The sequence below is a fragment of the Apium graveolens genome, chromosome 2, assembly GCF_009905375.1.
Source record: "Apium graveolens cultivar Ventura chromosome 2, ASM990537v1, whole genome shotgun sequence".
Classification (NCBI taxonomy): domain Eukaryota; kingdom Viridiplantae; phylum Streptophyta; class Magnoliopsida; order Apiales; family Apiaceae; genus Apium; species Apium graveolens.
Window position 1 is genome coordinate 142,892,660 of NC_133648.1, and position 10,380 is coordinate 142,903,039.

General features: G+C 38.4%; 1 non-coding gene across 1 annotated transcript; it reads left to right on the forward strand.

Annotated features, from left to right (window-relative positions):
* Positions 1 to 5,640: 5,640 nt before the first annotated feature.
* Positions 5,641 to 5,747, forward strand: LOC141710312 (small nucleolar RNA R71). Its single transcript, XR_012570839.1, has one exon. It is a non-coding gene; the product is annotated as a small nucleolar RNA R71 (small nucleolar RNA).
* The last annotated feature ends 4,633 nt before the right edge of the window (positions 5,748 to 10,380 follow it).

A 10,380-nucleotide genomic window follows, 5' to 3' on the forward strand; every position in this document is an offset into this window, starting at 1 on the left:
TATGAATATCAAGATAGAAGCATAGTTGGGTTATCATATATGGTAGCGGGACTCTGAACCTTGAAGTTCAAGAGCAATAATACGATGATATTTTACTAACTATTGCGGATTAGATTGTGGATCCAATGGAGCACCCTAACGAGGGACCAAATGATGTTCATATTAAGGATGTAACAATTAAGGATATTATTCCAGAAGGGATTGTTACTGAGGAGGATCCTGTGAAGGATCCTAACAAGAGTGAAGAGATGATCGCTAAGGAATTAATGACCATAGTCAGGGTGACTACTAGAGATAGAATCGACCGGTTACTACAGTAGGTTCATTCAAGTGCAAAGATCGCAGCCACTTTAACACGACTTACTCGTAAGACTGAGAAGTTCGAATAGACAGAGAAATGTGAGAACAGCTTCCAAGAACTGAAGCAAAGATTGGTGACGACCCCTATGTTGGCGTTGCCGAATGGAAAAGGAGATTTTGTGATTTATAGTGACACTTCACACAAGGAATTAGGGGGCGTTCTTATACATTACGGCAAGGTAATCACGTACTCGTCAAGATAATTAAGGGAATATGAAATTCGATATCCCACCCATAATCTTGGGCTTACGGCAATAGTTTTTCCCTAAAGATTGGAAGCACTACTTGTATGGAGAGAAGTACGAGATTTACACAAACCATAAGAGCTCAAGTATATTTTCACACAGAAAGAGCTCAACATGCACCAGAGGAGGTGGTTAGATCTAATCAAGGATTACGATTATGAGATTCTTTATCATCCAGGGAAAGCTAATGTGATGGCTGACTGTTAGGGCAAAAACACACGCTAATATTCACGCAAGTATACGCGTTCGCAAGTAGTATAAGATATAAATCAGATTCGTTCCCACAGAGACTGGTTTAGGTTAAGTTCAATTTATGCACCTATGCAACAATGTATGGTTATCGCTCAATGCTAAGACAAATAACAAATTGGGTTTTTATTAAACTAAGAGATTATACTAAATAACATTAACTAAGAGAATTGAGGTTGAATTACTATATATGACAAACATGGGATTCTAACTTCATTAAATACTTCATTCAATAGCCTTATTATTCTTAACCTTAGCATGTAATGGTGATGACACTAATCAGATAACACGAAACTAGTAAACGCCAACTTTCGTTGCACGAGTACCATTCTACAGACATCCACAAAAGAGATAGAAGCTGAATAGGCATCAATTATATTGAGACCTTATATGTCTATAGAATTTGACAACACAACGGTTTAAGCAAAAGGTATCTATCTTGATTACATAGGGCAAGTAAAACGGTTAGAATTACCCACTAATCATGCATACAATACATGAACCTATGCTAGCATGGCAAGTTCTAAACCTCTATATTCACTGTCGCTTCAATAGAGATTAACACGCTATCTTATATGTTAGGTATGAACATAAGACGAATAAGCACAACCAATACTAGGATATCATATAATCACCACACACCAAGATATCGAAACAAATTAATTATTGAAATTCACAAGTAAATCCGCTAGAATCCCATGATAACGATTAGTTCATAATCGAACTCATCGTCACCATGGGTTCCAATGAAAGCATGGTATGAACAAGGTCTTAATAAACTGAATAATAATTAAAGTACTAATAAACGAGATCTAGGTTCAACAAGAACGAAAACGAGCATCCAAAGTTACAACTAATTCAAAGAATCACAAGTTAGAAAACAAGATCTTCTTTTTTGGAGTTGTTTTGTGCTTCTAGGTCTTCTTCTTGGTATCCCAATCTTCCCGGATGATGAAAACCCTTTTTTTTAAGTATATATAAGCCCATATTGGACCTGGACCCTTAAAATCGTCAAATTCCACTCAAAAAAGCTTTTTAAGCGAAATTAGCGAAGTCAGCCGCGCATCAGCGCGCGGCCGCGCGGCACACCAGGCGGGCGCCTCCACCAGCGGGCGGCCGCATGGCACACCAGGCGGGCGCCTGAGGCCTGTCTGGAAAAATTCTGATGAATCTTGTTTTGACCATAACTTGAGTTCTACTTGTCCGAATTAGGCGATTCAACTGTCCACGCGAAGCTAACGAGATTATATACAACTTGACAATGGCCTTGGCTTCCAAATCTGATCATATTTTATCATATTTCCTTTAAAAACTCATTTCTTCATATAACTGATACCTGAAATGCAATAACACAAAATACATCAAAATACCAACAACTTGAGTCCAAAACACCAATTTAATATTGTAATAAAGCATTCCAAGTGGATATAAGATCCACTTATCACACCCCCAAACTTGAATCGATGTTTGTCCTCAAGCATAAACAGACTCAAAACTACAAAACAAACCTAATGCATGAATGCAACTACGTGAATGAAACTAAATGATATTGCAATCGATCCCCTCAGAATAACCATAACCAAATGAATAAGCCAATGCCTCTAAGAATGCAATGACTCAAAACAGAGCTTGAATAAATCCCACAAACCAACTCACAAACCAGAAACGTGCGTGTGTGGAATGCTTAAAAGATATCTCTCGATACTAGATCAATAACCATAACTTATCTATCATCGAAATAATCAAAATTTTATAAAAAGAATAGATGTTAAACGCATAATGACTCACAACACCTCCTTCCTACTAAAGTTATACAATGATTCACACTATTATTGAACGCATAACAAAGATGCTTATTTGACCGTGCAATGAATGAGGTCGCAAAAGACTTATGCAATAATACCCATGTAGCGAGCATTAGGTTAACGGATCCCAGACTATAAAAGCCTTAGATCACTAGGCACAAAGTCCCCTAGAACTTAATAACTCGAGTATTAAAGAGCTCACTCTTGATCAATTATGCATAAACACTTATTTTTTTTCTTTTTTTTTCTTTTCTAAATGAGTGCGTTTCGCTCCATCTCATTCAACCCTAGACTACTCATAAAAATATGAGCCGGCTATTTGCCCATTTGACGCCTAGCCTTAAAACAACTAGCAATGAAATCCAAGTTTTTCTCCAGATAAAAAAATCAGTGTTTTTTCGTCATTACGAGAATATCACAAATTCTAAATATAACCAAGTGATTAAATCTCAACAACAAATAAGTATGATCATGTTCTAGATCAAAAGCAACCCTATAAGACTTTGTGAAAATATTTGTTTCTGGCATGCAAATCAATTCATTAGGACTTAAACATCTCTCTATTCGTCATCACCACACTCAAATCAACCTCAACTTATCAAATATCATAGTTATCTTAAGGGATCATGCTAAATATGCATGCAAATGCAACTATATGAAATCACAACAACAAATAAACAAATATGTCCTAAATGAACAAATCATGCAAAAATATGAATGAACTACAACTAAACATGCAATATGAATCTATATGAATCTATATGGACACACACACTACTAATCTGTACATTATCACCCCCAAACTTAAAATTTTCAATGTCCTCATTGAAGGTACTAATAAGGATTTCAGGCATACCTAGTCATCGGAAAGATCACCCTCATCGGGTGGAGGATCAGGTGGCCAATCAACCTCGCCATCAGTGTCTCGACAAACAGTACCGAAAGCGTGTGCCAAATCTTCAGAAAAATGACGGTGAATATCGTGCATGGCCTCCATACGCCTAATTACTCATCTGTACTACTCATCACCAACACCAGTCCTATCAACTACCTGCTGCACATGAGAAGAACCCTCTGTAGGCACTGGAGGATCCGTTCGGCTACCCTCTACATCATTAAAAATATATCCCAAGCCCTTATCATGTGGTGCACCTAAGAATACATAACTCAAGTGATCTGGTAGTGGGTGAAGCTCAAGTGTGGAAACATCTTCAATAGACGTCTCGAGACGCTCTTGAGAAATTTTCAGCTCTGCTAACCCAAGAGAATCGAATGGCAAATCCAACATCCTCTTCCACAGAGGTGCATTCAAAACATGTATTTGCTCTACTTTAAAGCACTCCTCTTTAGCTGTGGGTAACTTTATTTCCTTGAACACATTAAAAGTGACCTTTTGATCGTGAACCTTCATCGAAAGCTCTCCTTTTTGCACATCGATCATAGTTCGGCCAGTAGCTAAGAATGGTCTTCCCAAGATAATGGGAATCTTCTTATCCTTCTTAAAATCAAGAATTGCAAAGTCAGCAGGGAAGATGAGTTTATCCACCTTGACCAAGACATCCTCCACTATACCTCGTGGATAAGTGATGGAACGATCAGCTAGTTACAATGACATGTATGCTGATTTCGGATCAGGCAGACCAAGCTTCTTGAAGATAGATAATGGCATCAGATTGATGCTAGCTCCTAAATTACATAAACATTTATCGAACGATAAGTTCCCAATGGTGCAAGGAATAGTGAAGCTTCCAGGATCTTTAAGCTTCGGAGGCAAATTATGTTGCAACACATCACTGCATTCCTCCGTTAGAGCAACGGTCTCTGAGTTATCGAGCTTCACTTTACGAGAGAGAATACCTTTCATAAACCTCGCATAGCTAGGCATCTGTTCAAGAGCTTCAGCGAAAGGTATGTTGATATGAAGTTTCTTGAACACCTCCAAAAACTTCTCAAACTGCTTATCCAGGTTTTTCTTCTGCAGCCTCTTAGGAAAAGGAGGTGGAGGATAGATCTGTTTCTCCCCTGTATTACCCTTAGGGGGAGTGTGTTCCACAGTAGTCTTCCTTAGTTCCACCTCTGCTTCCTTCTGCACTTCTTCTTCAGCCATAACTGCATTTTCTGAAACTTGAGATTTTTCAGGCTCTTCATCTCGCTGAATTTGGGGGCTTGCGACCTTTCCAGACCTTAAAGTGATGGCGTTCACCTATTCTTCAACTTCCCTCTTTCCTGGATTTGTTTCTGTATCACTAGGAAGCGTTCCTGGTGGTCGATTCACTAAGGCATTAGCAATTTGCCCTATTTGGTTCTCCAGATTCTGGATAGAAATAACCTGGCTTTGGCATATAAGAGCCTGGTTTTTGCACATAAGCCGCAACTCCTCCAATTCAGATTTTTCATTCGAAGATAGACCTGCATCATGAGTTTGTTGATGAAGTTGGAGTTGTTGTCTTGGTGCAAATTATTACTGAAAACCAGGAGGGTTGAATTATTTATTTCCAAACTGCTAGAACGGCTGTTGCATCACATTCTGATTGTTGCTCCAGCTGAAGTTAGGATGATTCCAGTTGTCAGGATGATAAGTGTCTGGAACTGGTTGCTGCGATCTCTGAAAGTTGCTGACAAACTGAGCAGAGTCACTAGATATAGCGCATTGCTCTCTCGCATGCGAATCTGCACATAGCTCACAAACACTGGTTATCTGATTAAAACCCAAGTTAGCCAGAGAATCGATCTTCATAAACAAATCCTTTAGTTGAGTAGTGATAGCCATAGCTATATCCACTTCAAGAACTCCTGCTACCTTGCCCTGTAGACATCTCTGGGTTGGATACTGATATTCATTAGCAGCCATCAGTTTAATTAGATCATAAGCTTCCTCATAGCTCTTCGCCCATAAGGCTCCACCTGATGCTGCATCGAGCATGGGTCTAGATTGTGCTCCCAAACCATTATAAAAACAATTTATGATCATCCAGTCAGGCATTCCATGATGAGGACACTTCCTAAGCATCTCCTTGTAGCGCTCCTAAGCTTCATATAAAGATTCTCCTGATTGCTGCGCAAATTGAATAAGAGCATTCCTGATTGCAGTTGTCCTTGTCATAGGGAAGAATTTAGTGAGAAACTTTTGAGCAAGATCTTCCTAGGTAGTAATCGAACCAGCTGGTAGAGAGTGTAACCAACTCTTAGCCTTGTCCCTCTGAGAGAATGGGAAAAGTCTCAGCTTCACAGCATCTTCAGAAACACCGTTGAACTTGAAGGTGTCGCAGATCTCAATGAAATCCCTAATGTGCATATTGGGATCTTCCGTTAAAGAACCCCCAAACTAGATTGAATTCTGCACCCATTGAATTATGCTAGGCTTGATCTCAAAGGTATTAGCTGTGATAGCTGGCCTGACAATGCTAGATTGAATGTCATTGATCTTGGGTTGAGAGAACTCCATCAAGGCTCTCGTTCGTGCCGCTGGATCTCCCATTGTAATGAGTACCTAAAACACAAACAAATAAACCGTGAAAGTAAAAGAATACGAGTCAGTGAACTTTAACGACCACTGATGACAAGCACATAAACTAATAATTAACACCGAGTCCCCGGCAGCTGCGCCAAAAACTTGTTAGGGCAAAAACATGCGCTAAAATTCATGCAAGTATACGCGTTCGCAAGTAGTATAAGATATAAATCAGATTCGTTCCCACAGAGACTGGTTTAGGTTAAGTTCAATTTATGCACCTATGCAACAATGTATGGTTATCGCTCAATGCTAAGACAAATAACAAATTGGGTTTTTATTAAACTAAGAGATTATACTAAATAACATTTACTAAGAGAATTGATGTTGAATAAATTACTATATATGACAAACATGGGATTCTAACTTCATTAAATACTTCATTCAATAGCCTTATTGTTCTTAACCTTAGCATGTAATGGTGATGACACTAATCAGATAACACGAAACTAGTAAACGCCAACTTTCGTTGCACGAGTACCATTCTACCAGACATCCACAAAAGAGATAGAAGTTGAATAGGCACCAATTATATTGAGACCCTATATGTCTATAGAATTTGACAACATAATGGTTTAAGCATAAGTTATCTATCTTGATTACATAGGGCAAGTAAAACGGTTAGAGTTACCCACTAATCATGCATACAATACATGAACCTATGCTAGCATGGCAAGTTCTAAACCTCTATATTCACTATCGCTTTAATAGAGATTGACACGCTATCTTATATGTCAGCTACGAATATAAGACGAACAAGCACAACCAATACTAGGATATCATATAATCACCACGCGCCAAGATATCGAAATAAATTAATTATTGAAATCCATAAGTAAATCCGCTAGAATCCCACGATAACGATTAGTTCATAATCGAACTCATCGTCACCATGAGTTCCAATGAAAGCATGGTATAAACAAGGTCTTAATAAACTAAATTATAATTAAAGTACGAATAAACGAGATCTAGGTTCAACAAGAACAAAAACGAGCATCCAAAATTACAACTGATTCAAAGAATCACAAGTTAGAAAACAAGATCTTCTTTTTCGGAGTTGTTTTATGCTTTTATGTCTTCTCCTTGGTATCCCAATCTTCCCGGATGATGAAAACCTTTTTTAAGTATATATAAGCCCATATTGGACCTGCACCCTTAAAATCGTCAAATTCCACTCAAAAAAGGCTTTTTCAGCAAAATCAGCGAAGTCAGCCCCGCATCAGCGCGCGGCCGCGCGGCACACCAGGCGGGCGCCTCCACCAGCGGGCGCCTCCACCAGCGGGCGTCCGCGTGGCACACCAGGCTGGCGCTTGAGGCCTGTCTGGAAAAATTCTGATGAATCTTGTTTTGACCATAACTTGAGTTCTACTCGTCAGAATTAGGCGATTCAACTGTCCACGCGAAGCTAACAAGATTCTCTATAACTTGATAGTGGCATTGGATTCCAAATCTGATCACATTTTATCATATTTCCTTTAAAAGCTCATTTCTTCATATAACTGATACCTGAAATGCAATAACACAAAAACACACCAAAATACCAACTTGAGTCCAAAACACCAATTTAAGTTTGTAATAAAGTGTTCCAAGTGGATATAAAATCCACTTATCACTGACGCCCTTAGTAAAAAGGAGAGACTCAAGATGATAATGTGTTCGGGAGAGTTGATAAGAGATTTCGAGAAAATGGAAATAGAAGTGAACGTAACCGGAGCCGGTACCAAAAAGCTGTTTGAGATTGCAATGCAGCCCCAAATTATTGGAAAAGAGCATATTGTGCCAAGAAAAAGTGATGAATGATGGTAGAGAGCCAATGACTGGAGAAGAGATTAATACCGAGAAAGATGATAAGGGAATAATGAGGTATTCCTACAGAATTTGGGATCTAAACGTTTAAGAGATTATGGACGGGATCTTAGATGAAAGTCATAGTTCGAGGAATAACATTCAGGGCAAACCCTGAATGTGATAGTCAGGGAGGTCGCCATCAAGAAAGAAGGAACCCATAACATAATGAAGTGGAAAACAAGGATATTTAACATACAAGATAACCCCGATTATGGAAGAAGGATGAAATATTTCATACTGAGAAAATAGAAGTTGAGCAAGATAGGGGGAACCAGGATGGTACTACTATAGGGAAATTCATGGGCCTGCCTAAACAAAACTTATACTTTTATCCCCAACCACCACCTTGAGGAAACAATACGGTGGGAAATTCTTTCAAGACCTTTAAGTCGCTAAGCTCTCAGAGTTCCAAGGAACAAGCTGACCCAGTCGAGGAAAGAGACTGTCTAAAGGAAATAGAGGAATCATTTGAGATTCTAAATGATTGACGAAGTGCAAAAGATATTTTTTGCCAATTACCTTCCTAAGAGAGAGGCCACCCGCTGGTGAAAGGCTAAGGAAGATAGAGAGATAGTGTAGGAGTTTTAAAATTAGACCGGAGGCATACAAGTATGATAAATCATGAATCTAGGTTGTGAAAGTCATCAAGATTCGTCTGAAGGACATGAATCCAGAATGACGGGATGTTTGAAATTAATGCTTGTGTTGTGTTGGTTCATGAAATGGTTTTAATAGAAAAGAAATTAAAAGACTGAAAGGGGAAGGAGTATAAAGGGATATAAAGGAAATAGAGTTGAGAAGCGATAAGGGAGTTAGGTATGTGAAATCCTAAGAAACCCTAACAATAAATATAGAGAAGTGTGTCATCATCAGCGCGATGGTGACTGACCATGAGATAAAGTCAACGTTTGAAGGCGTAAGCAATACATATAATTAATCCCCTTTAGTTGAGAGTATTCGATAAAACTTTGAGATAGACCGATGGATTAATAAGGAAACACATATGGACTAAAGAGACAAGATAACAAGAAATTAGGAAAATGGGATGAAGGAATTGACCTTCAAGAATGTGAAGTGTATGTAAGACCGGTGGCTTGATACCCAGAAAGGGAGGCGCCGGGTATAAAAGATATCCCAACATTGAGATGACGGTTGAGATAAATAATGGAGATAAATAAATAGTTAGAACTAAAAAGTTCACATTGAACACGACCAATATCTTCTAGAACATCCCAGTTATCATTACCAAATCAGGAAAGAAAAGCGGATAATCATTGTTATCTTTTGGAGTCCATATGGATTGACCTTGACTTGAATAAGGATGCTATTGTGAAATTTAGTATAGACTAACGAGGTGGGAATGATTGAATAAGATAATCTATCAAGGATGTATGACTTGATTTATCCATGGAAGGATGCAAGTACCTTTTTAAAGGTGGAATTAAGGATAGAACCTCGATAACTTGAGATGAACCCTAGGGGAATGCATAAAGGTTGGCATTTCACCCTTAATAGGGACAGTATGAGTTTTGACAGTATGAATTGGAAAGGATAAAGGTAACAATAACCTTTAAGGATCAGTGGAGAAATTTTTAGAAGTATATAGACAATGGTTTTAATATTAGTATCTGGTATCTTAATATCCCTTGTACCTAGGGAGTACATAATGAAGGATTTAAGTATAACCTTAGAGGTTTTACAAGGAGAAAGGTAATATTCAAAGTTCTGAAGAATAGAAATTTTGATAAAGGCAATATGACGTAATTATAATAATGCCAGGTGGGCACGTGTTGAACAATAAGAAAGTATAGATCGACCCAATGAAGGTCGAGATGGGTGAAAACAAGAAGGATCCAAGATAAGAGACGTCCTAAGTATGATCGAGAGTCAGTCGTGACAATGTTAACCTCTAAAGACCGAGGCAATAACTTATGGAAAAATGGTGATTTTATTTCCTCACCAAATCTTAAGGAAAAGAATTTTCACACAAGTAGTGATTAGAAATGAGGTAGAAAATTTAGTTGAAGGTGGTTCAAATGACATTGATTATAAGGAACTATTACTATCAGGAAAGGCCAATGAGGTGGCCGTCACTCTAAGTGTAAGAGAACAATTATAGGCGCTCGTGCCAGAGGAATACAGTGATGATGGTTAAAGCCGTAAAGGTTGTATTATGGTGTGAAAGATTGACATTCCTTTTGATGATTGTGCGACACTCAACCGTAATAGTAGTTTGGTAAATATTTAATTCATGTAATCACCGTGAGCGGGCTATCTATCTTAGAAGCTCCTATCTTGAGATAAGCCAAGGCCATGTTACGAATGGACTAAACAAACCCTTGAGTTAAGTCTTCTATTGAAG